Source organism: Anas platyrhynchos, chromosome 2 (assembly GCF_047663525.1).
Source record: "Anas platyrhynchos isolate ZD024472 breed Pekin duck chromosome 2, IASCAAS_PekinDuck_T2T, whole genome shotgun sequence".
Lineage (NCBI taxonomy): Eukaryota > Metazoa > Chordata > Aves > Anseriformes > Anatidae > Anas > Anas platyrhynchos.
In genome coordinates this window covers 2,794,115-2,821,733 of record NC_092588.1, presented here as the reverse complement: position 1 = coordinate 2,821,733, position 27,619 = coordinate 2,794,115, and the positions used below count along the sequence as shown (strand labels likewise).

The 27,619-nt window shown below is 41.1% G+C and overlaps 1 protein-coding gene across 4 annotated transcripts in view; it reads right to left on the bottom strand.

Moving 5' to 3' along the window:
* The window catches only part of TSNARE1 (t-SNARE domain containing 1), a 448,956-nt gene that overhangs the window by 261,603 nt on the left and 159,734 nt on the right, over nt 1-27,619 (bottom strand). The gene's annotated exons all lie outside the window — the stretch shown is intronic.

Here is a 27,619-nt window from a genome sequence, read left to right as displayed (position 1 = left end):
AAAACAACTTTAAACTATGTTTGCTTGAAAGTAAATTTTTTTGTTATGGCTTTATTTGTTTTCATACTGCATTTCATTTTCTAAAAGCACAGTGATGACTAAAAGGAATTGTGCAGGGAAGAGAAATGGATCTTCGCAGTCAACTCACCACCTATTGCTCTATCCTGTATGCTTCATATGCCTCTTTAAATGACATCTCTGCAACTTTCTGAACATCAGGGCAAGCTGTGAAATGCAAGGGAAATTAATATATTTATCCTGTGCAGAGTGCAATACACTTAAAATATTGAGTTCTTGATCTCTAAATACTTTTCTTCCTACCTCCTTCACTGTCCTTTCAATTCAACTTATGTTTCCCTCTGCCTTGCATCACCTTTCTAGCAATGCTTGAATTTAGCTGGCAGAAAAAAATGTCTTTGTCTCTTTTCAGGAATGATTAGGTTTCAAATAAATAAATAAATCAATAAATAAATGAGAGAGAAACTCTTAAAAGAAATGCTACTGGTGAGGCTTGTCTGCTGATCAGCCCCACATTTCATCAATTTAAAGATCCTTCAGACTCTCAGGTGACAATAATGTGTAATTCCCAAAGTGCCACGAGTCGCTCTTCCCCACCACCCGCCAGCCAACAACAGATCATAAAACAGCCCAGCAGTTAGATTACAAAAACACAAGGCCCTTTATTGGCCAATAAAACACCCGCAAGAGTAACCATGTGAACGAAGACCCTGTTTTGTGGGGCAATAAATTTTGCACTAGCACCCAAAAGGCATTGCTATTACGGGAATTGTGCAAATCACCAGCCATGGTCCATAGCAAAATGTCTCAGGCTGTGGCCAGAAGGACGTGTATTTCCAGGGGGGAGAGCAACAATTAAAATGCACTGCCAGCAGTCCAAAAAATTAAACTTTGAAGAGATATTTCCCTAATAATCGGGCACAAATATATAGTAAAACAATAAACAAACAGGAGAAAAGGTCCAAGGAAGTTCATTGTAAACCGACAGGCTCTGAAGTTTGTTTCGGGTAAGGCAAGACTATCTTTTTCTGCTGGCAGAAGGCAATGGACCAAGCACGTAATGAACTCAGAAACATCAACCCTCTGTTTACAGTGAAGGACAATGGAAATACCCAGTTGTTTCAATCCATTCAGATGTGAAAACTCTAAGTCCCGTTGTCAGAAACCTTTGCTGCTGATAGCAAATTTGTTCTCTGGGGGAAAATGGATTCAGTTTAGGAATTGCTTTTAAGAGTCCACTGCAGGTACTTGAAAGAAGAAAATTACCTGATGAAAGATCAATAATGTTTCTCCTCTTCCTGAATGGAGGCTTATGAACGGAATAAAATATTCCATGGCTGGATTCTCCGTTGCCTTGCTGCAATGCAAGCTATTGTAGATGTAACTAAGCTAAAAATTTATACGTTTACAACCATGTTGTGAAAATCATTGCATTTGTGCAGGTAGGTACACAAGAAGAAAAGAAAACAGAGAAAGTCACATTCAGTGCACTGTAATAGCAGAGCAATCAGCCCAAGCATGCTTCCTTGCACTCTTAGTGCTTAAAAGCCAGCCGTTCATTCCAAATTGTAAGCATCCTAGGTTTATGCAACAGCTGCCAAAGGGCTGTGCACATGGATCCAGCTGACAAATTACCAAAACAAATACAGCAGCATTATCCATTAAAGCACCACAGCAGAGGTGCTCCTGAAGCATATGACTTTTTTTTTTTTTTTTTTTTTTAAATAAAGGGATCTTACACCACAACAGCATCATACTGAAATACAAGAAGCTACAGAGAGTGATACTAAATATTTTTATTTTATTTCTTTCCCAAATGGACAGAAAAGTGGTTTTTTCTTTTGTTTTGTTTTGTTTCGTTTGTTTGTTTTTCAGATAAAAACTGACTTCTGGAGCAGAACGAAGATCTGGTGAACTTCAGGGACATGAGATCTTGTGTAAATGATGCTGGCTTGGCTCATAGGGAGCAGAGAAAGATTTTCACCTGCTTGCTTGCCAGCTAACTCAAGTGTACTACACAGTGTGTGCTGTGCAGTACCAGGAGGCATGCGCCAGCTCCAAATCTTGGACTGATTTTGAGCAATCTATATTAATAATCCCACAGCTGCTTACATGAAAGCATTACAGTTAAAGAGTAAGTATAAACCATGAGATTAGGATCCACCTTTTCCCATACTGAAAAAGAAAAGCCCATCACTTAAAACGTATCTCTGATCCTTGTCCCTTAATCTTGGAGTGCCTATCAGACGGTAGTGCCACATTCAGTAAGTTCCTTGAACTTTTGGCGTCCAAATAACTCTGAAATTGGATTCTAGGTTGCTTTGATTATACCCCAAATGAGACTTTGGGTGTAATTGCCATCCAGTGTTACTTCTTTCACTGACATCAAATTTGACAGCTGTCCTAAAACAGTCCTTGTGTTTAGTTTCAGGATCTGCTCAATGGCACAGCATGCAAATGCTAGATGAGATCCACCTTCATAATTTCTAATATATATAACATCCAAGACATCCACCTAATCACCTGATCAGCCAGGACGACACCACTGTGTATGTACTAACATACATAGTTTGGCACTCTGCTTGCTTAAAGTCCTGTAGGAACTTACTGTCTGCTCCCTCCAAAGGCTTAGAAAAACCTGCTTTGTGGAGATAGGCAGCTTAAAGCTCTCTTGACATCCAGACTGATGGGTTCCTGCACAGAGAACCCCCCAAAATCACATCTGCTACTGCCAACCCACAAGTTGCATCAAGTCTTCTGACTGGATCATTCACCTGGGTCTCTTCCCCCTATCCCTAACAGTTTAATACATGAAGGTAAGTCAGCAGAAGGCACGAAGCCAGCACAAACAAGTTATAAGACATTATTGAACCCTGCCATTTTCCTTAACCGAGGTTTATGTCACATAATGAAGACCCAAGCAGTTGCCATTGCTCTTGAGCAGAGGCTTCAACGAGAAGACCTCCAGAAGCCTCTTTTGAGCCAACACCATCCCGTGACTCAGTGAGCTCTGCCTAGTTCACTGGGCTGGTGTTTTTTTATATATAGATATAGATATATAGATACTGCTCCCTGATTATGTGCTTTCCCATATTAATGGCACAAAAGAACATTAAGTCAATGGTACGTGGAACAGCAAAGAGACCTGGCGATATTTTTAGCTGCACTTGTCAAACACAAATGTTCTGCCTATACATTTCACCCCATTAGTCTAACATTAGCTGGATATTTTGTGGTCATAGGCTCCTCTAAGTAACTACATCAGGCAGTGGACTTATGCTCTGTCAGACCAAATGAATTGCCAGGCCCGTGTCTTGACATTCACCTTAAAGTCCTTAAGGTGTTAAGGGTGGCCCTTCAGCCACTCACAACTCAGTATGTTACTGGGACTTCGCTGTCACATGCAAGCACAATTCTGGTTCAGCAAGATTTTGGCAAATTTTACACCCTTGGTGAGGCCGACATAATTTTCTGATGTAGAAGTGGCTCATGATCTGTACTCCTACTTTTCACATGGATGAGTCCTTATCACTTGCTTCTTATCTATCTGCAGACACCGCAGTGCAATGCCATGTCTCCTCTTCCTCTTCTCTCCCAAAATGGGGACACTTTTCCTTTGGGGGTGTTGCTGGGAGCCCTTGATAGCTCAAGGGAGCCTCATGCACCCCACGTCATCTCACCCTCACACAGGCAGGCTCACACTTCTAGGTCAAAAACACATTTTCAACCAAACAGACTTAAATAAAGAGATGCTTGTACTATCTCTCACAGATGATAAAACATTTCTGTCAGGGACTGAATCTTATCTACCCTAAAAGCTTCCATACAGGGAATTTGCTGAATCAGATGAATTGGATTACTCCTTATCAATCTCTTATATTAATGTATCGAATTAATGCGGCTTTGGAAGTGTGCCTTATTTTTATTATTTTGGAGGTTGAAAGACGTCAGAGACAACTACAAAGAAAGGACTTTCGGACTGTCTCCCCAAAAGCAGAACGTAAATTCAACAAGCCACAGCAGCAGCTTTTAAGCAATGGTACAAAATCAACTTGTCAAATATCTGGATGTGTGGCAGGGAAACTGATGGGGAAGAAGATTTCCATCTCAACTGCTCAACCAGTCATTATGTAATTTTAGGGTCTTTTTTCTTAATGGAGGAAAAAAATACTGCAGAAATACTCTTCTTCCCTTCTGCTCCCCCTCCCTGGACAGCTGCCTTTTTAACACTCTTGGTGTTGGTGTGCTAGCTCTCCATATGTGAAGCGGTTGAAAAACAGCAGGCAAAATTACTTGAAAAGAAAAAAAAAAGATCAATTAATCTACTAGTCAAATCACCTACTCTTTCTCCCATGGACCAAAATAGAATCAATCTTGAAAAGAGACAATCCAGTAATTTATCAACTCCCCTTTTAATATTGAAGACACCACAGTCTTCAACTCCCCTTGGCTCACAACTCCGACTCCAATACCTGGCACGGCAAACTGAGATTTGCCCAAAATTTCATGCATTCAGCTACACCTACAATTACTCACCCTTAGGCTTTAGTCCAAGCTGTAGCAGCTACTACCTCTATGGAGCTGGGGATTCGCCATCGAGAAGCAAGGACCTAAGGGAACTCCATAATTTAGTTATTAAATCAGACTGAAATATCACATTATTTTTCCTGTGTCGCACTGGTAGTCTTGATGGTCACTCTAGTCAAAACAGCAACTTGTCTACTATTCCCCAGCCAGCCTGGTACTGTCCAGACAGTAAATCAGAGGTTATAAAAATTTTACAACAGTTTAGGCAGCACTCTGTTATAGAGAGCCCAGCAGCTCAGTAACAGCTGTCTTGGACTCGAGAAAATCTCTTTGCTGACGGGATGGCTGGGGGACATTCAAGGTATTTCTCTGCATTGTTGAAAATGCAGAGCATCTTAGTGTCTCCCTGAAACCATACAGATGTCAAATAATAACAAAAAAGTAATAAAATTGTGGGTTCAGGGGAAAGTAGTGACCATAACTGAACCTCTTTCATAGATGTTGGCTCTTTCCATGTTCCGTATTTAGCAAAATCAATTTCTCATGTTAAATAAAGTAATTATGCCTTACCTGCAGGACAAGGTGAAATTTAAAACTGTGATTGTTCTAGTTGATAAAAGTATTCCTCCACATGATGATTGGAAGAACAAAAAAGTATTAAAAAGAAAAGAAAAAGAAGGGGAAGTAGCCTTAAAAATGAGATGTCTGTGTTGCATTTTCTGCAGCTCTATTCTTTAAAACAAGATCAAACACTCAGGTCACCAAAAGCTCCCACCTTCAAGCCACTCATCTTGCTGTTTCCCATCAGCAACCCACTTCCACTTTCTTTTTTTGTTTCCTATTTCATAAATGACTCCAAAGTCAAGCCTTCCGCCACACAAACAGCACTGGCCAGGCATGTTATGGTCCCCTAGAGAGCAGGGCGTTTGCTTTTGTTTCTAAAATATTACTGGGAAATGAATGCAATTATGAGCCAAGTTGCTTCTGTATTACAGTTTTGGCTACTTCTCCACCTCAGTTTCCCATTTTGTCACATGCAGAACTAATTTTTGCTTCTGATCTCTTACTTTGTGCACCTTGGCTACTAAGTCTGGAGGTTCTAGGGAGCATCACCCAGTACAGCAATACAATGCTCTCCTTTGGACTCTCATTGCAATACAAACAGTAGCAAACAATATCGAAATCTTATTTCGGGAGCAAGATGTAATTGGGTCTGAACTTACCTCCGGTCTTACACTGACGTAATTCCATTAGCTTTAATGGAATTACTCTCGATTTGCACTGGTGTCTTGAATTGAGCTTTTGCTTTTCAGGATTTATATATTTTGTTTTCCTACCATTAAAAAAATAAAGAAGCCAGCTAAAGTCATTTCCAAGTCATTTTTTTCTCCAATAAATTCAAGCATTATTTTAGTTTATCTGTGTGACCTCCACTTGCTCTTGTACATCAGCCATCTAATTATTCACGGTTCCTGCAGGACGCTGCATTCCATTATCTTCTATTTATAATCCAAGATGTCTGAGAACAAAAGGGGACAGTGTGCTCCGGTATATGCCTTTCTGGCCTTGTTACTATTTTTCTTAGTTGTTTCCAGGTGCTCTCCGCATATAGTCTCTCCTTTGACCTCCTGAAATTTGTGTTTTTTAATTGTAGCTTCCCACAACCCATCTCATGGCTATTAAAAGGAAGATTCAAAAAGGCACCACAGAAAATGTGTGGTTTAGCAGAAACATATACAGCAATTTTAATTTTACATCCAGCTTAGTTCAGTCCAGGTGCAAAACCATACCTGGGGATCTGATAGGTGATCAGTGCAAGGTGGGAGATGGCTCCCACACACTCTGCAAATAATACTGAATTATTTACTTTCTTGAAATATAGTGGTGGATTAATTGTGTAAATTAAAAAGAAAAGGGGAAAGAGAAATAAAAAGGTATGGAGCATACCTAGGTACAGTCACCAAACATGAATAACCCAGTCAAATACAGGCAACTACAGGCAAACTATATGTCACAAAAAGTGTCTGTTTCTTTCCATTGATTACAGGGAGCTTAAATGTGACCAGCTCAGTGAAAACACCTCTGCCAAAATGTGTGAATCGCTCCCTGCAGGAGGGGAAACCTGCTCACCTCCAGCATCTGCCCGTCTTTGCATAGTTCAAGCTTTTCCTTCTGTTCTGCAAATGTCTCCTCCGAAAAAAACAGTTCAAAAGACTTTTAGATACCTGCTCAACTTCTCTTTCATTTCATAAGTGGAATCAGACATAGCATACCAAACCCTCAGGGGCTAGTTTCCCTGAATCACCACACTCAAGGCTATTTTTAATTGCAGTTTTTCCCCCTTTTAATTCCTCTGTTGTTGACTTCTTATAATTTCTTCTTGTCGCTCCCCTTCCTGCTAGACTTAAGAGTTCTTTAGGTGCCACTGCTTTCTCCCCTTGAAGGTGCTTGTACTCGGTAATTAAGTCACCTCTCAGTCTCATTTCTAATGAACTAAACTGGCTGTGCTACAAGGCTTGCCAAGGAAGATATTTTCCCTAGATCTCAATTATTTCTTCTATTTCCTTCAGATCCTTTTTGGAGTTTTGCAACAATCCCTTAAATTCACGAACACTGAAAATATTACAGTGCATTCCAGTGTCAAATTCTTTAGTTACAGAGAGAACAAAAAATCACCTTCCTGCTCCAAACCCAGTATTTAATGGTTCATACAGTTGTGAATGCCATCCCTGGGAATCCATGCCAAGTTCCTTGACCCTTCAGGTCATCACTTTCAACATGCAACCCAGTTTTATGAGCACAGTTCATACCAGTTCATACTGCTTTCTCTTAGCTATAATTCTGTGTTTGGATATACAGACATGGTGCTAGAAAGAGCTTAGCCTAACACTAGCACAGCTCCTCCAGACTTCTCAGTGCCACTGATCTTTGCATCAGCTCCGAATTTTAGCAGCAATATTTTAACAGGTACTTAGTGCTGACTGGTGAAATGACTTCGCAAACAGGGAAAACCCATTAGAAATGCTCTGTTGTGATTCTTAACTTTGCAGAGAGCTGTCACTCTTATCCTGTCTTGCAAACTCAGTAGACCAGGGAGGAAAACTCCGCTTGGGTGTATGTGCCTGTGTGTGTATGGGGAGAGAAGGGGCAGAGAGATTTAGGAAATACAGATGATGTGTTCAGGTGACAAGGGAGCATTTAGTTCTTCATCACATTCAGACCTGGACATTTATCATTCTCCCCTGAATCCCCTCTTCAATGGAAAGAAAATTGGACTGTATGTGATCTTTGTAGGTCCCTACTAACCAAACTATTATTCTATTCTATTCTATTCTATTCTATTCTATTCTATTCTATTCTATTCTATTCTATTCATGATAGAGATGTCACATATATCAACCAGCTCCCAACACGGGCAATGTATGGTAGCAATGCCAACAATGCCTCCCACCTACTCTAGATGTAATCACAGTTCACCTGAACTTCCCAGCTGGATTTAAAGAGGTAAAGATTAGGAGAGGAGGAGAAATGCAGAGGAAGCTCTTAGAAAGGACTTTTTCTGGCAGGCTTCAGCATGTGAGAAGTTACATGCCTGCCAGTTCTGGAAGGAAGAGTCAAGTGCAAGCCATTTCTAGCTCCTCACTAAAAAAGAAAACACTCAATTCATTTGGCTTCCCAAAAAGCTCTTCTAAATTTCAGCCCTGAAAAAGATAATTAATTCACTTAGAGACAAGTACCACAAAACTCGGTTAAGAGATAATTGTTCCTGATAGCCAGAGGAAGACACCGGGCAATACGTTTGCTGTACAAACCCTACCAGACTGCTGACGCATGTCCACGCAGAGCTTGTACCACGAGGGCCAAATGCCCTTCCAGCCCCTAAATATCTCTTCCTGGTGTGCAAGTGGTGGAGCAACTTCCATGAGAGCTCAGCTTCACACAAATCACTTTCTGCCTCCAACGGTGTCAGGGACATGACATCTTGGTAGCAGGTCTTTCCCTGAAGCAGGCAGGGAGGAACATGTGGCGCTTTATCCCTTCCACACACGAGCATCCTTCCTGGTACTGATACATGGAAGTGTCTGGTCTTGGCAGCAACAGGGCACGAGAAAACCACACATCTGGTTGTGTGCAACACACTGCTAAAAAGTGCTATCGTTATGGAGCACCAGCCCCACCCAGATCCATCTTAATTAAAAGGATTTAACAATCTTAATTGGTGTCATTCAAAACTTTAAGTATTAATATCCATTTGCAGCACAATAAGGGGTGAAAATTATTTATTTATCCTATGTTTCTTGCTGAATGTTTCTGAGCTTGGCTTTGTGCTGGTTGAGAACATTGATCCTTGCCAACTTTGCAATGCATCAAAACCTGCTGGAATCGGGGTGACCTGCCAAAAACCCCTTCACTGTACACGTTTCCCAGGATATTGCAGGGGCAGGGAGGGATTTTCCTCATTCTTTCTGCTGGAAAGACATGGTTTTAAGGGCTGGTATGCTGCTGATGAAATCCTGTTTCCTTAGAGAGAACATGCGCAAAGACCTGTTCCCAAAGTGCAATAAAATGAGAAAAGAAAACAAAGCAACCAGCCCTCAGTTTCTTTTCAAGCTGCTTCTCCAGCAAACTCTGTGGCCCAAAGCCTCCTGTCCATCTGAGCGCTTCCACAGCCACCCTCCCGTTGCTTTTTTTTTTTTGGCATTCTGCAGGGTGGGAGCTTTCATCAGCTGCATAATGGAGCTGAACCGTTCCTTCTGGTTAGTCTGAAGAAAAAAGCAACCTGCGTATCCATCACCTTTGGGGAAGGGAGGTTATCTCTGAACAGTTGCACTTATGGGAGCCAGCCAGCAGATGGAAAATAAAGAGTATTACCTCTGAAATCTTCGCTGGCTCTTTGTTGCGGCAATTACTGATTACAAAAATAAAGGTGCTGCTAACGCTGAGGTAAAGTGTGATTCCACTTCTCATTGACTTCACATTTGTGCGTTGTCTTTTTTTTTTTTTTTTTTAAATGTTCTCCCTTATGCAAGACCTTGAGTATTTATTTTGACAGCTTACATTATTCAGCAAGCAATTAAACTTTCAAATGTATTGTGTTCTCATAGCTTAAAATAGCTTTGGCAACATCAGTTGGGTTTCTCAATCCCCCACAGGATGAAGATAAAGAGCATCTCTGCTGGATCTTTTTGCAGGTTGCTTTTTTAAGCAAATACAGTATTTTAGACAGTCTCCATGTTTTGACGTCTTTACACAAGCCCAGCAAATACTACTTGTGGAATTTCCCCAAAAGTTAACTCAGCAGCAAGTAAATGGAATATATTTTAGCGTAATGGAAGGAAGCATGAGATGTGTGAGGAATAAACTATACTGGTGGACTCCATAAATTCATATTGTTCACGGCCCTGCCTGTTCTCTGCACACTCCAGCAGAAGGTCAGTGGTGGTGGGAGAGAGGAAAGTATTTCCAGGACCAGTATTTCCATTTAAAAGACAGAATTAAAGTAATTGTGTTCGTGTAAGAAGCCACGTGTTGAACTGAAACAACTGCAAATTCATTTTTCCATGCTGGCTTTGACTCCAGCATGGGACAAAGAAGACACAGGATAGTGATGTCTTCAGCTGCCATGGCTGGTTTGAAATGAGTGTAGAACAGAGCCCTGGACCTCTTCTGAATCATCCCCAATCCACCTCACAAACCTTTCTGCCTAAAGAAGTCCTTCCAAAAACACAAGGTAGTATCACCTACCAAACATGAACAGTTCCTCCCCATTTTCGAACACAACTCCAACGCTGTTTTCCTTCTTCCACCGTTTCCCTAAACCTCCTCGTTTTGCTACCTGCAAAACGAGCCCTCTCGTCATCTCCTCTTCCCTTTCTGCTGGCAATCACCACCCACATGAGTGCCACCTCTGCTCACTGCTGAGGCTGGAGGCACAGATGCACATTAGTGCTAATGTTACTGACCTGCTAATCCACAGAGAGCACCTTTAGCCAGCAATTTGCTGTTCAATTTGAGGGCAATATTAAGGTTACTGATTTCCTTCTCCCATCAGATTGTGTTTAAGGGGAGCTACAACAGCTTTCAGATATTCTTGCTGGCTTTTAAATGAGAGGGAAAGCATCAGGACAAGGCCTCTACAAGAAGTTTAAGGTTTGTTTTTAGCTCAACAGTGCTGGCAGAAAGAAAGGGAAAGGAGAAAATGGAAGAAGGAGAAGGAAAAAGGGGGAGAGGAGAGGAGAGGAGAGGAGAGGAGAGGAGAGGAGAGGAGAGGAGAGGAGAGGAGAGGAGAGGAGAGGAGAGGAGAGGAGAGGAGAGGAGAGGAGAGGAGAGGAGAGGAGAGGAGAGGAGAGGAGAGGAGAGGAGAGGAGAGGAGAGGAGAGGAGAGGAGAGGAGAGGAGAGGAGAGGAGAGGAGAGGAAGAAAAGAGGAAAAGAAAAGAAAAGAAAAGAAAAGAAAAGAAAAGAAAAGAAAAGAAAAGAAAAGAAAAGAAAAGAAAAGAAAAGAAAAGAAAAGAAAAGAAAAGAAAAGAAAAGAAAAGAAAAGAAAAGAAAAGAAAAGAAAAGAAAAGAAAAGAAAAGAAAAGAAAAGAAAAGAAAAGAAAAGAAAAGAAAAGAAAAGAAAAGAAAAGAAAAGAAGAAGATGGAGAGTGTTTCACACAATGACGTCCTATGGTTGCTATTATTTCTTCTACAGGTTAATATCCTGGTGACGTTAGACTGAGGGACTCATACCTGGGAGTGCACTGTAACTGGTTATTATACTTGTCACCACTCCTTGTAAACATACCTTTGTTGTCTCTGCTCAATAAAGCAAGGATTAGCTGTTATTTTTTCCCTCTGCCACTTAACATGAGACAATCTCCTGTCCTCCCTCGGATGATCAATGTCCCCAGGTAACTCATCATCCTACTCCTCCTCTTGGTTTCCACCAGCCAGTCCCAGAGAAGACAGCCACACAGTATTTCAGCTGACATATTCACAGCTCTAAAATCTAAAACCTGGCTTAGATTTTCCACCCTATACAGCACATGGTATATGAAGGATGTATTTACAGAGCATTTTGCAAGCAGAGGTTTCCCAAAGGGATCCTGCAATACAGTCCCACCCAGGGAACACAACAGCCATCACAGCTTGCAGGAAAAAAAAAGAAAAAAAAAAAAGAGATTTTCTCCTAGAATACCCTGGACAATCTCCATCCTTTCCCAAGGTAACAAGCAGTAATTTGCTATTGTTGTTCTGGTCTGAGAACATATGTAAGACAACGTTTTTAGGTAGAGGCAATATCTTTTATCAAAAAAAGATAGCGCTAGAAGAAGCTTTAGGCCTACAAGACTGGTCTTGTATGTCTGGAGAAAGCTCATCTATTTTTCCAGCTCTAACACTTGGTCTAATAAAAGATGCTAACTCCATCTACAAGCCTGTCCAATGAAAGAAACATGAACTCTTTAATAAATACCCAGTCTGAGCTAGACAAGGTCCTGCTGAACAGCACGATACTGAAATACCTGCCTTTACAAGGCAAAACCTGAGTTTGGTCTCCTACCACAGCCCTCCTCCTCCTCATTTGGTTCCCCCACACGCTCTGCACAAAACGCTGCTTTTCTGACTTGCTTTGCACACCCAGCATTGAGGCTGCTAAGGCGCACAACATTATTTTTTCTTTTCCTTTTTCCTTTCCTTTAATGCAACAAAATGAATGTGAAGAGAAAAGCCGCCTCTAATTTGAGGTTTCACAAAAAAAGCCTTTTTGCTAAAGGATAGCAGGATCCCCTCACTTTACAGACTCACTGAGGTCCTGCCTTCTGCCCTGTTTGATCCATGCAGGAGATGCCAAGATAAGAAGCAGGGACGTCAACACGTCGTAGCCACACATGTGCCAAGGACCTCGGATTTAGTCTCTGAAAGACATCCAAGGTCACAAAACCTTGGCGTTTCCAATGAGCCATGAAATTTATGGACTCTCATCTGGGCTGCAACATCACAGCCTTGGAGGAAGCTGAAGATGGTGGGGTGGTATATGAGGACCCTGGAAGTGGAAATGTCTAGCTGTTCAGGCAGGCATGGCTGGTTCCTTTAGCCCTGTCGATTTTTCGGTGCTATACTCACCACTCTGAACACTTGGTGCATCCTCCGAGGCTGGATGCTCACCACCCCTGCTCAAATCAAGCCAACTTTACTCCACCAGGAGCTGCCTGTGCAGGTTATTTCAGGTGCAGGCCAACATTCACATGTCAGGAGCTGGCTCTTACCAATCTGTGATTCGAGTAGTTTCACCACCCTGACCGTCCTCAGACGAGTAATGATCCGCAAGCATTAGTCTAATGTACGTGACAAAGACAGTCTAGTTAACAAATTATATTTTTATATGAAATTTAGGATTCAGCATGTGCAGAGGATTATACAGAGTTGGAATACCATCCTGCCAGGCAGAGGAAAGCAAAGTGTTCTAACTCCCATTAGGTTAATAACTTTGTAATAGTTTAGTTCAGTGTCAGGGCAATCAGAAGTCTCAGGGGAGGACACTGAAATACTCTTTGGAGTAAATCAAGGAATATAATATTTTGAGGAACTGGAAGAAACACTGAAAAATAAAGGAAAATCAAGAAGACTCACAGAAGGAAAAAAAAATGAAAATATAACATAAAGTTTACCAGCAAAGACACTGCAGATACCACACCATGCCTTGAAACAGACCCCCAACAGTCCACTCCCCCATCACACCCAGTGTGACTTTTCCAATTATAGGACTCAATACTCCATAAACAAGTGTGTGTGCATCACAAGGAAGCATCATCCACCGTGATCCAGCGTACAACGATGGCAAGGCCACCTTTTACCCAAAGACACTGAAATATGCAATGGAATCAAACACTGAAATAAAACAGAAATGAATGTGAAGTGGTGAGACAGAAAAGCAGTCTGTTGCCCAAACCCCGAATCCCATCAATCACCTCCACCATCTTATGTCCATTTATCTGAAAGCAAAGCAAAACTCACAAAGGGAAGGTGGGAGAAAATCCACAGAAGCACAAATCTGAATCCAAGACAGAATAGCAGGAATAAAATAGATTCATTCTATATTACCATGAGTTGCATATTACCTTTCAAGGTATGCATTAATTACCTCACTGTAAGGCAGTTTGCACTCAAGGCTCTTCACGTGCATCACTGAACCTTTGCAAAGTTCCTCTGAAAGCCACCACTGTTCTCATTTATGCACAAGAAAAAATGGCCAAACCATTTTAAATACCCTCCTATCCACATCATGTAGGTAAATCTGTAGCAAAACTTGGCATCAAACCAATGCAGCTCGTGTATTTGTGCCAGTATTTGCTACTTTATTGTAAAATCCACCAAAGTATCATGAATTGCATTGGATGTGGCCACTAGTGGTCATCTGGTCAAGCTCTCAGCTTGATGCAAGGCCAGTTGCAGACACAGAAAGTTCTTCAGGGCTTTGCAACCATCCCGGTACATCAGGCCCAAGAGCAGATGGGGCTGACTACAACACCTCAAGCAGATGTCAGATATCCTGATGCAACGTATTCATGAAGAAATGACCTAAACATAAACCGAGCACAGATAAGTCAAGTTTAAGCTAGGTTTTTCAACCTACGCCAAGGTTTATATCTCATCTTTTCTTTATCACTCAAGTAGAGTAAGGTCCTATATGGATCCACCTGGCACACAGAAAAGAGAACAAAGAGGATGAGGGGAATCCTTGTGTGGAAAAGCTAAAGAGCTAAAATGCTCTGTTGCCATTTAATATATTTATTTTTAGTGGAAATAATTTGTAATCTAACAGGGTGAGCACTGCTTCCATGCCAAAGGAGAATCCATTTTCAGCCTTAATTAAACAACTTGAGTTCTCAATGCTTTTCCTCTAGTGCAAAACCTGCTCTTTGTTCAGGAACACATATAATGTGCCAAGCTAATTTAAGCCCACGTGAAGAAGAAGGTATTTTTGACAGTAAAAGAAGCCAGAGAAGACATTTTAGCTTCTTGCACCATATACTGAATAGCAAGTACCATTTGTTTCTTGCCCTCAGATGTAATGAATAACCAGGGAAAATGGAGCTACATTCTAGTTGTGTCAAAAGCATTGTCCCTTCAGAGAGCTCTATTGCCTGGTTCTGACAAAACACATTCTCATTAGCAGGAGATATTGGTCATACTGCGTCATTCATTCCCCATTTGAAAATCATTTCCCAAATCTGGAAGGACTGGGCATAACACAGAGCCATTTATTATACTGACCTTCACTCTCAGACTTCATCTGAGCTAATGTTAGCTGCGATAACAATTTTCTAGACAATGGCAACTGCACAAATTTGTTCTGGTTGAATGTTGGTTTAGTAATTACAAGTAGCTATTCTCTGCTGGTAGAACAGTCTATTTAAAACTAGGGTAAAACAAGATATGGAGGAGTGCAGACATGAGATGGTACCAGACATACTAGTTTGTAAATACAAATCATGATGCTCCGTCAATGGTCATGCAACTATGTCAACCAAATAAAATCAGCTTTAGAGAGAAAAAAAGAGAACAGAAACACTAAATAGCTGGGAACTAACAAGACAAAATTAACAGTAATAACAACTATAACTGCATTATTAATGAACCTTTCTGTAGTAATTAGGTAACTTGGACAATCAGACTGTTACAGTCGTAACTGGACTCATAAAAACTCCATGGCTCCATAAAGATGGTGTGCTCCCTTTACGCTAACAAAGTTTGGGGGTGTAACGAAATGCACAGTCTTGGTTTACTGCAAGGTGAGGGCCACAGGGGGACATTAAGGGCATATTTCCATGCAGCTCAAAGGGCTTGATCTATTCTGCTACATCCTTTGGTCCCTAGACTACAGCTATTGTGCTTACCTGAGAGACACAAGCCTGTTCTGAAAATAAAATACTGACTCTGACAGTGACTAAAATACCTCCTAGCAATCTTTTCTCATTCTTATTATTACTACAATTGTTTCTAGCACAGCTGCTGTCCCAATGAAGTAAACATTGTAGGAGTTTTACATGCCATATTTTGATATTCAAAGGACTGCTGACTAAAACTGTAATAAATACCAGGAGCTCGGACATCACTGCAATGAAGGTAGGACAGAGATAAATTAAAGTATGTGCCACAACCAAGTGCTTAGGTAGTGGTGAATTATTTTAAGCTTGGAACTTCACTTGCAATATTTCACCTGGAAACACAGGCTTTAGCCAAGGACTCAAGTCAAAGATCAAATTTAAACCTGGTCGCTTCACCAGGTTGAAGGCTAAATCCAATCCATTTGTACAGAATATTTGTTGCCATGTTAGTATATAATCTATCTCCACTTAAGCGTGTGTTTTTCTTTTCTCTCTCTCTTTTTTTTTTTAATATACATTTACATAACAGAACTCTCAGTAAGCGAAGTTTGGATGTGTTTTGATTTTTTTATTATTATTATTTTTATTTTTTTAATCTGAGGAATAGCAGAGACCCACGCTGGGCAGGGACACCCCAAGGGACTGCAGCCAGAGGCTTTTTGCTGTGCACATTTAAAACTAGTTATTTTTCAAAGCAAACAAACGAATAAAGCCCCAAAATAAACAAGTAAATAAATGACAGCAGGCCCTTTGTAGTGTGTTTAAATCAGGCATTCCCTAATTACCGCATTAAGGAGCTCTGCACACCCACCATGCACATCGCTGCTGGAGTGTGTGGCAGCACGCACCAAACTCCCTCCTGCGGCATCTCAGCCATGTAAAGCTGTGCAGAACAGGGCAAAGGAGGCCCTTCTTAGCTAGTTTACAATAATACTACTGAATACATGGGAATGTTTTCTACTCGGAAGGCAAAGACTTTAGTTCTGGTGACTGGGAACAAGCAGAGAGAGACAACAGGTTTCACACATCTTTTCCCCATGCATTCCTCTTTTCCCCTTGTTGAGGTACTCGGGGAGTGAATAGCTCTAGCAAATTGGACAAATTGGACCCTTGCATCTATATCTTTAATAAACAAGGTTTCAACAGGTCTGAAACCTTAAAGCTTGGCTCAGTATTGGTGTCACGAGCTTTGTTAGGAGCATGTATGGTTTAGGGCTTCTTCATTTCTCTCCAAGAAAACTTAACAGCAAGAAGGAAGGTGAGGACATATTGAATCAGTCTTTTTGCTCTGTATCATTCTAAGACATTAACGATTGTTACAAATTGTCCCCATGTGTATCTCCACGCTGCAGCCCCCCCATGGGTGGAGGAGCCCCTGGTGGAGCAGGTGGATGTGGCCTGGAGGAGGCAGCGGCCCTATGCTGAGTCTGTTTTGCCCATGACAATAATTGTTAAGTGATCTCCCTGTCCTTATCTCAACCCTTGAGCCCTTTCCACTGTATTTTCTCCTCCCTTCCCTTTGAGGAAGAGGAGTGAGAGAGCAGCTGAGGTGGAGCTCTTGATAATCATGAAGGTCCTTTCCAATCTGAATGATTTGACAGTTCTATGATAATAGTAAAGTAATTTTGGAGTATACAAAATGCACTGAAGAACTGGGTTCAAGAGATTTTGGAGACGAACTGCTGCAGGACCCCTTTCCAGTGGTTAGAGGTACAGGACAATATTTTTTTGCTTAACATCTTCCTGCTGAATAAAACAGGGATCAGGATGGCCTTGAGGCCAGGTTGCAGGCTTCATAGGCAAACAGAAGGGACTGCATTTCTGTTTGTTTGTTTGTCCTTATTCTCACCAATCTAGATTTCAAAAGTCAGAATTAAACGTGCTACAGTACACACAGCTCGGGCTCTGCAGCCATGTATTAACAGCACAAAACTAAAGAAGGGAAAATGATTAAAAAAGGATTAAAAATAATCTGTCTGTTGTTGTTTCCCGTATTGAGTAATCACAGCTGTGACAAGTAAATTGGATTAAAAATGACTTCAGTCCTAAAAAAAAAAAAAAAAAAAAAAGCCTTGAAGAAAAAATACAACTTGTTACAAGTAGTATATCCTTCCCAAACTCTTAGACACTTACATACTGAGCAGTACCTTTTTAAATACAGAACAACCTTATTAATCCATACAAATGGACATATCCAAACCCCATAAAAGCCAGTGAACAGACACTACTTTTATGCATATGCTTTGATCACATTTTAAAGCTTTAGCTAAGTGAACCATTTATAAAACTAGTCATGAGTGGTCACAGGGAACTAAGGCATCATTTCAATCTGCATTTAATTAAGAAATCATTAATATGTGGCTATATTAAATCCTTGGGTCAGAAGATTATCAAAAAGAGTGCACAAAAACCTACAGAAAATTCACAACCATAATAGATAATGATGCACAGGATGCAAATGATAAGGCAGATGGATCAGAGAAGGACTGCATCTGCACAGGAGGAAGGTGCTGGGCTGCAAAAGTTGTGCCATTTTATCTACATAAGGCAAGAGAGATGGTGAAGAAAAGGAATAATTCCTGTTAAGCCAATTTATGGGGGAGTGAAAAGAGGCACGGAGAAAGCAAACATGAATGCTTGTAGGTACATATGAAAGGACCGAGTCAGCTTTCTGTATTTTATTCAATTTTATTATGTATAATATTCTTTTGAAGTCAATCCTGTTCTTCATTTCATCCAGGAATTATTCAGAGTTTGTGTTTTCTAGGCATCTTTGCAATTTTACAATCATCTTACACTGTGCCAAGGGTAGTTTAAAATGTAATACGAGGTTCTTTACTTATGTTATTTATTTTTCCTGGTTGCTCTGAAGAGTGTTTTGTTCTTGCTTAGGCAAACTTTGATTTCAGCAAGAAACTCTATTCTTCCATGAAAACAGGAGGTGATGGGGAAAACAGTGAGCCGTTCACATACTCGTCATAAATCTCTCCTCTCTCACAATAAATAGTCCATCATGTTCCAGCTCCCCCTCACATTGATGATTTTCCCACTCTACAAATGCCAGATTTAATGCCTCCTTCATCTCCTACTCCCCTTTTTGTGCCTCCATCCGCTCCATCATTTATGAATAAAATGCTGCCTGCATCATCATTTATTAAGCCACCACGTTTTCTTGATAGGTCCAACAGCTCATACTAATATTAATAAGACACTGCTTATACAGAGAAACCTCAGAGAGGAATATCACATCAAAAACTGCAGAAACCCTAATGGGAGACTCAGGTGAGTCTTCTTTCTGTGCCAATATTCTCAGATAAGGCACTTGGACAACTCAGACCAAAGTACAAAGCTCGTAAGCTTGCATATGGTCATTCTCTTCCTTTTTTTTTCTTTTTTTTTTTTTTGTAAGGGCTGGGGAGAGTAAGTTGCTACATCCTAATGGTATTAGGGTATATTATAAATGGTATTAGGGCATATTATACCTACCAGACCCTGTAAGTACTCCTACTAAGGTACTAACAAACATGTAAAAGCATCAAATCTGGTGAAACATTCAGAGCATCCTGTATTAAACAAGAGAGGACAGGCTCTCTGGGCCATGTCTTTATTTCCATTGTTTTTTTCTCTGCCCCTAATCAATGCTAAGCACTCTCTCAGTGCCTTAGAAAAAGTAAGTTAGCCAACAGAGACTTGTATCTTCAACTTGACCATATTCCCCACCCCAAATCTAGAAAAAAAAAAATCAATTTGTATGCAGTCTAAGACAAAAATCCCCCGTGTGCCTCAAACCTCTATACAAAAGAAGCACACTCGCCGCTCCATGCAATTACACAGCAATAAATTACTTTGCTCGGGGGTACTTGTCGTTCACTGTGAGTACTGCGAAATACTGAGGGAAGAGATTAGCAAGGCAGGCCACCAAGGTGCACTTTTCAGTCACCCTACCCATCTATGCAGGAACAACCTCCTTCTGCTGAGCAGGCACGGCAGCTCATGCATAAACCAGCTCTCCCCATCCCGCAGCCCCCGCTGAATACAGCGAGGGAAGCAGGTGCATATCTGGGTTTATTTGTGTTTTTTTGGATGGGTGGATTGGTAAAATTGCTCTGACCAGACTGGGGAAAATGTACTTTCTGCAAAAAAAAAGAGAATCAGGACGACTTCAATAAGAGGTGCTCTAGCTTTCTAAGAGCTGCACAATCACTCTGTGATCTAGCAGCTGGATTAAGGAATATCTTCACAAGCAAATATAATGTGTTTTGCTTTTAGTGGTATATAAGCATCACTGACAAGCATGAGCACTTCTTTTCTTCTCTTTATCCATCATCTTGCCAGTTGACAAGTGTGAGAAGAGCACTGTGCATACTCATTTCATTTCTAAACAACAGAGAGAAAAGAGGGTCAGCAGTCTTAGATGAGAGAAGATTCCAATCCTGGGATATTTAATATTTTATAATTTTTACATATTTGAAATGGAAGAGGAGGTGTATGAACCTATGACCATATATCATGGCTATCCACATAAAGAGATCTCTGTACTTATCCTCATATATATTACCAGTTTGTTGCAGGATGGAGCAGAAGGAAACCTTGTCAGCAGTGGCAGAAACTACTGGAACAGGATCAGGTACTTTAACAGCTCCATTAGCTGCAAATCTGTGTCCTTTAAACCACTGCTGATGAAGAGGGACATAGCTTAATGTAAGCCCCGAATCCCAAATGTCTTTCATCTTATCTCCTTCCCAGCACCAATTCATATGTCTGTATGACCTCACCTCAACACACAAGACACTGAAAACACAACGCAAAAAGATTATAGCTTTATATTATCTCTAGCTTTATATAGCTTTGATATTTTACATCATTATGTATGGGTGTCTACACACTGTGCATAGATACTATATAAATGTACACTTATATGCACAATTTATATATAGGTATATTATTGGAACACAATTGTAATTAAATGTTAAACTAATGCTTGTTGTTTATGCTGCTTGAGCAGAAAGAAATGGAGCCCCAGTGGCTTCATAAAAATGAGGGTGAAATACAGCTGACATTACCTCGGCTGCAAATAAGACACACCAAAGAGCACGTATCTGACACGGACCTGCAGCACTGACTTGGCATGGAGTGGCCATGATTATAAGGCTATGGCTGGGATTACCAGGTGGTGGCATTATACCTCATCTCCCAAATTCTCCCAGCTTGGAGTGCATGGAAACTCCTGCTTGGGAAGGTGACGTTACCCAGGTGTACCCCGAATCCCATGACTGTTTATACAGAAGAAACCACAGCAGGAAGAGCTGTGCTATTTAAAAACGTGGATTTGGCCATAGGGTTTTGCTCAGAGTTGACTTTCAGACCATGGCATCGAGCTGTTTCAGGTACCAGCTCCCAGCAGTGGCTTGGATACTTGAAAACACATGACAAATTTTGTCCTACACCTCTTGGCTTCTCTCTCCTCTTTCAGCAATGAGCCATACGACATTTCCTAAAAGGCAAAGCAGGGAAAATCACAGTGGTCCTGAAGCCCATCATCTCCATGAAAGGATCCAGCAAGCCTGGCAGTTCAGAAGGTACATGTGCAGCTGACAGTTTTTTTATTAGAGCATATTCAAATTTTTTATTTATTTTTTTTGTTTGTTTGTTTCCTTCCAACCCCATTTTCCCTCCCTTATCTTCCTCCTCTACGTAGAAAACCACTATGGTAACTAAAATGCCAGAGGCAGGCTGCTCTCGCTGTAAAAACAGATGCTTTTTTAATTGTCCATCTCTCAGGTATAATTGGTTGAACCAAGACACACATAAAGTAGACTGCAGCACTTATGTCAAGGGAGGGAGCTTTCCTCAGCTGGTGCTAGAGGAAAAAATCTCCCTCTGCAAGCCTGAGAAATGCAATAATTTAACTGGACCCACTCAAAATCACTTCTCAGTGCCATAATTAGCGTGGTCTGGTCCTGTAGCGTAGTAACCTTTACCCCGTGACCCAGCTTGCTCTCTTTATGGCTTGTTAGTGATGTGGTCACTCAGGCATAGCCAAGAAGAAGAAGAGATATTTACAGAGCTATGGGATGGCTGCCATCCATGGTAAGGTAAAAGGCACAGGCATCTACACACCTATTTAAAACTAACACTTGTCCTATTCCAATCATATCTATACAGGGGAAAAAGGTTATTCCTTTTTCTGGTCATTTCCTCCTTGCCTGAAACCTTTTTCTCTTGTCATCCCAGTCAACTCTAAATTTAACCAGGACGTAAAGACCCTGCGCTCCCAACTGAGTGAAATCATATTCAATAAAGAAGATTAACAGCCAGGATGCTAGTAAAAAGGATGGGGGAAAAAAAGAGAGAAAAATTGTGGGTTCTTTTTAATTAAACCTGGTTTGCTATTCAACTGAATCTTCCACACAAGATTGCTTCCCAACTTTTGATTAATTCACTGAAAAACCTTAAAAATTCACAGGGCTTATTTTGTCCATCTGCAAAATGGAGAAATAAAACTAGGAGCTAGATTTTCAGCATTTCAACGGAGGCTTTTAAAATGCCTGTTGCTATAGTACTGCGAATCTTTTACAAATGATTCTGAAATATTATCAGCATTTCAAGAGGTAATCACAAAAGAAAAAAAAAATCACTATTTTTTTTCCCTGTGTCCTTTAAAAGCTCTAAACCTAGATTTGTAATTGAAGTGCAAACTGACCTTTATAAACTGTACAGCATGGCTAAAATACATTATTCTGCAGGGCTTGGGGGAATTTGCCATGCTCAGCAATTCAATAATCTTACTTTCTTTCATTTCTGTTCTTCAGACAATGTGACATAGCTGGATTTTCGTTCTTCTCCAGTTGCGAATCAAGCAGGAAAGGTTGAGAGGCTTTATCAACACTATAATCTAAAGCTCCTGTCAACTTGCTGCTGTAACCTGCTTTTTGGCAAATAACTCAGCTGTTTTGCCCACCTCACCCGAATGCCTCAGCAGCTAATACTAACCCCTATTAAATCGCATTTGCAATCTGCTAGCTTAGTTAAATGGTCCACGTGCAGAAATGACCCATCACCACCAGTTTTACCAGCTGAGATGGTTTTACCTCTAACCTTGCCGTAGTATAACATGACTGCAATCATGTGTAGTACCATAAAGCCACAACAAAGATGTCAGGCATCAAACTTTGCTACTGGGTAATTATATTGAAAAGAAACAAGTGCACTTAAAGCTTCACATGGGAAAAGAGCCGCAATCCTGAACAGAAGCAGGAAGCTCTCAAAGCACTGATTCCGTGAAGCTCTTCCAGTTCTTGGGACTCCATCTACAGACAATACTTTTAACACTGCCCAGCCCACATCAGCACTGCTCTCTACCACACAACCCCAACTTCTTGACCAGCTGAGCTTGCACTGTCATCTGCAGATCAAAACTTGTTTCTGCTCTCATCTCCTTCCTTCCCCTAGTGAAGGTTCACCTGAGCAAGAAACACCACCTTACCTCTCCCCATCCTGCAGCACCATTTGTGGGGATCAAAATTTTGGTAACCTGCCTCGACCCATTCCTTTTACATCTTTATTCAACCATCCCAACCAGCTTCCTCTGAAGTCCTGCATAAATCTACTCTGTAAAAGGCATCCAGAAGTTAAATACAAGCTTAAAAGACAGCCCTGATCAGCTACATGCTATTTTTGGCTGTATCCAGGGTTTTCCATTTTGCACCTCTTAGGGGTCAGCACCAGAAACAAAAGCTGCTACTCCTTTCCAAGTTATGCTTGCACTTCCCCTCCACCCTAGGATTTTCCTCCAAGAAGCAACACTAGACTCCAGCCACAACCACCCCCTCTCAAGGCAAGAGATCTCTCCAAAAAAGGAGGATCTTTTCATTTTTAACACAATAAACACATTTCCAAGACAATAAACAAACAGGGTGTTAGACCAGCCTTTGGTACACGGGGTTAACATTTCTTGCAGCCTGAGAAAGAAAAGAAAAAATGCAGCTGAAACAAAAGCCTTACTGAATGCTTTACCTTTTGAATGCTTGTACAAGTTTGCTCTCTTTGTCTGCACCTTTCCTAAGGTGGTTGTTGCCATGGGACCAAGTCCACAGCACTCCTGGTACTCAAACACTCAAACTTTATTAACTGTTTGCTGTTGTGCAGTGTAGGGGGCCAGCTGTACAATTTTAACCTTCTGCACTTATTTACTGTATTGCTATTAAAAAAATAACTCTTAAATTCCTCCACTGCCAGTTTAACCCCTATGGACGTGTACTGGGGAACTAAGATTTGTTTCCTTCATCGTTGTAAATCCAGAAGGAGGATTCCTGTTGTGTGACACTGCAATCTAGGAAAGAGGCATGACATTACTTATTCATTATTCTGCAAGAGTGAATGCATGAAGATCACAGGACGCGAAGAGGCAAGCTCTTCATGTACAAATTGTGTCTGCGTTTTGTGAACACTGGGAGAGAGAATATAAGGAGACAGTGATATAAAATGTTCTGGTAAACACATATAATCCCTCTGAGGATTGTCTTTCTTCAACATAAAATGCACGTTTGTCAGACACTTGACCTTCATCATGGTTAGTCAAGATGAGGCTGTGGATCCACGGCTGATCACAAGCATTTTCTGGAATAAATCTCCTAAGCCACACAGTAAATTCCCGAAACTGTAACATTACCAGCAACCAGTCAAATCTATACTAAAATTATAATTTCTTTAAGTCAGCCACAGGTTCTCTACTCTTTTCTTTGTGGTTTTTATCTGACATTATTCACTTCTCCGCCTCCAAAACATTTTCCCAAAGAGCATCCTCATCTGGTTTACATAGTTCTACTTACAGAATCATAGAATCACAGAATCATTTAGGTTGGAAAAACCTTTCGAATCATCTGCTTCAACATCTAACCTAGCACTGCCAAGTCCACCATTAATCCATGTTCCTAAGCTCTCCATCTCCACGCTTTTTGAAGACCTCCAGGGATGGTGACTCAACTACTTCCCTGGGCAGCCTGTTCCAGTACTTCACAACCCTTGCAGTGAAGAATTTTTTTTTTCCCTAAAAAAAAAGAAAACAAGTTAGGGCCAGAAGATTAAACCCAGTAATCCAATGGGAATTCCTCCATCTCACGTTAGCACTCTGTGGAAATGTTTCTTGCTGAAAACCATCTTCTTGCTCAGTTAAAACATCCCTTGTCCACACAAATTGCCCACAGATCTGATTAACCCCTGATGGTGCCTCAGGTGGTGGGAAGATGAACATCTCTGTGCAGAAGGTTTATCATGGCCTTGGCATAAGCATGGTATAGAAGGGCTCAGCCATTTGAGCACTGTGCTGAAAAAATGCAGTAATGTTAGCGAGCCAGAGTGACTTCTCCAGCAAGAAAAGGCTCGGCAGGCCCCCTTAGTTTTCTCTAAAATTGGATTATATTTTTCATTTTTCCCCCCAAGTCAGCAAACGTTCGAGGATGCTAATTGCTTCAACAGATAGCCTCCAGAAGTATGACTGAAAGATCAGCCAAAGCCACGGATCACAACAAACGTCATTCCCGCTGACAGGATCGCCGCTCCTGGCTTTACGGCTAGCATAAGACTTGGGGAATAAATGAGACCTTACACAAAGCCAATAGAAGTATTTCACTAAACATTAGCATGTTTGGATTAGTGTGCCAGACCCCTGAAGGACTCTGCGGCAAGCTGGATGCTCAGCCCTAACAATGGCACACGCCGTGCCTGCATACATGAATTATTAAACGAACTTCATCCCACAGGTCCCCCAGTCAATCAATATGAGCTGCACTGCTGAATGTGTAACTAAAGGCATAAAAACTTACCGTAAACATGCAGACAGCCCTGCTCTCTGCCTCAGGATTCTTATTTTGGTCTCTGAAAGTTTACAAAACTTATGCTAACGAATCCAGAGGCAAGTCACTCCAACCAGGATCTCATGTCATAAGATAAACTTTCCGCCTGTGGATATTTCAACCCAAATAACAAATTATTTGCCCTCTGCAAGCTGCGCAGAAGGAAAACTTGTCTTTCTCTATCTCTAACTCTGAGAGAAGAAAGAGGCAAAATATTTTAAGTTTAATATATATTTTTTTGGGGGGGTGTATTTCAAACTGTTGACTCAAAATGCCAATATTTAATCTATTCAAATGGCACATTTCGTTTCTAATATGAGAATAGAAAGCAAAATAAAATCAAAATTTAGAAGAAGCATTTTGGCTAATAATAGGAGGGAAGATCTGCATATTTTTGTGTTGAATAAGCTCAGAAATGCTTCTTCAAAATTACCAAAAGTACCGCTATTAGCATGGTGGTCTAAGTGCTGAAAAAAGAGGGAGAGTTTTATTCTATTTATTTATTCCTTCTGCTGTCACCCACAAACACAAATAACATCACTGTGAATTCAGCATTTTCCAGATAAGCATCTTAGAATAAATTTATAAAAAGACCAAGCACGACAGTATTTTTACACACAGCAATATCCAGCTTTGCTTCTGCTAGTGTCGAATTTTCTTGCTACGAGTACAGAACTTGCTTGACAATGTGCTTGGCTTCCAAAATGGGGGTGTGCTCTTTTCTTTTCTCCTTAGGCACTGAATCAAAAGGGTTTTTTGGGGGAGGGGAGAACACTGATTTTTACAGCATCTTGTCACTGGCAGAATATAAAAGGCATCGCTGCATTTACCAAGACCTATGATCTAAACAGCATGAAGACCCTGGGACGTTATTGCAGACCCTATTTCCTTGAGTGTGCATGGGCCTGTGCTCACTCTCTGTAACCAATTTGTCCTGTTCATCAGCTCCCAAATCTGACATCCCTGGTCTTCAACCAACCGGATCTAAAGCTGAAGGGCAATTCTGCAAATGATGTGGGAGCAAAGATAGGTGGGAAGGCTGGGGCTGCCATGCAACCCAGTTTTCACTGGGTACTGGGTCACAGACTGGTTGAGGTTGGAAGGGACCTCTGGGCCCACATGGTCCTAGGTGGCCTCCAGCATGTCCTGATGCCTGGGGTTGCTTCTCCCCAGGTGAAAGACCCCACATTGCTCCCTGCTGAACTTCACAAGGGCCTTGCCAGCCCACCTCCAGCCTGTTGAGGTCCATCTAGATGGCAGCATGACCTTCTGGTGTGTCAGCCACTCCTTTACTGAGGGTGCACTCTGATGGTTAATGAAGATGTTAAATGCCCAGAATTGACCACTGGGGTACTCTGCTCATTACAAGCCTCCAACTAGACTTCCCACCACTGACCAGCACCCTCTGGGTCCTGTCATTCAGCCAGTTTTACCTGTGGAGGTACCAACAGTGACCAGGCCCCGATGGTCTCATCTCCATGACTGACCATGACACCAAGGAGAGATCAAAAATCACAAGCCAAGACGTGAGACAAAAAGTCAACATGACAAGTAACAGCATAAGACCTTCAAGAGCAGAGGTTTGGTTATTCTCTACATGCTTTTGTTCCCTGTTCTCTTGCTTATACCTCCTGGAGCACTCACTACTTGCCACAAATAACTAAACATCGCTTCGTCACTTCATGGCCTAAAATTCACAGCTTATTTCCAAAGGCTGATATCTTGACACGGGAAGATACTGCTTTGGCTAGGATTTCTGCCCATCTCAGACCTCTGGCAAGGACAATTGGAGAGAAAAACACTGAAAAGGAAAACTTTTCTCTGACAGATTGATTTGTAGTGACCATTAGAAGCTGCTCAGGCATGCGAAGGACCTCTCTAAGCAGAGAAGGTGGTCAAAAGGAGATGAATTTATCATCATTGGAGAGTTCTGCAGTTTGTCACCAGCTTTTGCAGTTTATCACAGAGATGTCATATCAGGAGCTTTGGGATTCTTAAGGGTGAGATCTGTCACATAAATACAACTATTAATACAGCAAGTGTATTATACAGTTAAATGCAAATTTTGCAATCTGGCAACCCATTTTTACTGCCAAACCTAGAAGGTTTTCATGTCAGAAATTGATGCCAACAGCGATAAATGGAGGATAGATAAAGTTAATCCGACTGCTTTGAGTTGAACAGGGAAGGTATTACTTTGAAGGGTTTAACATATTAACAGAATCAAAACGACATTTCAAAATATTTATGGAAATCTCTTTTTTTTTTAAGCTTATACAAGCAGAATAACAAAACCATATAAAATATTATTAAATCCTACCCTTAATTAAACATGCTGACACTTAAAAGCT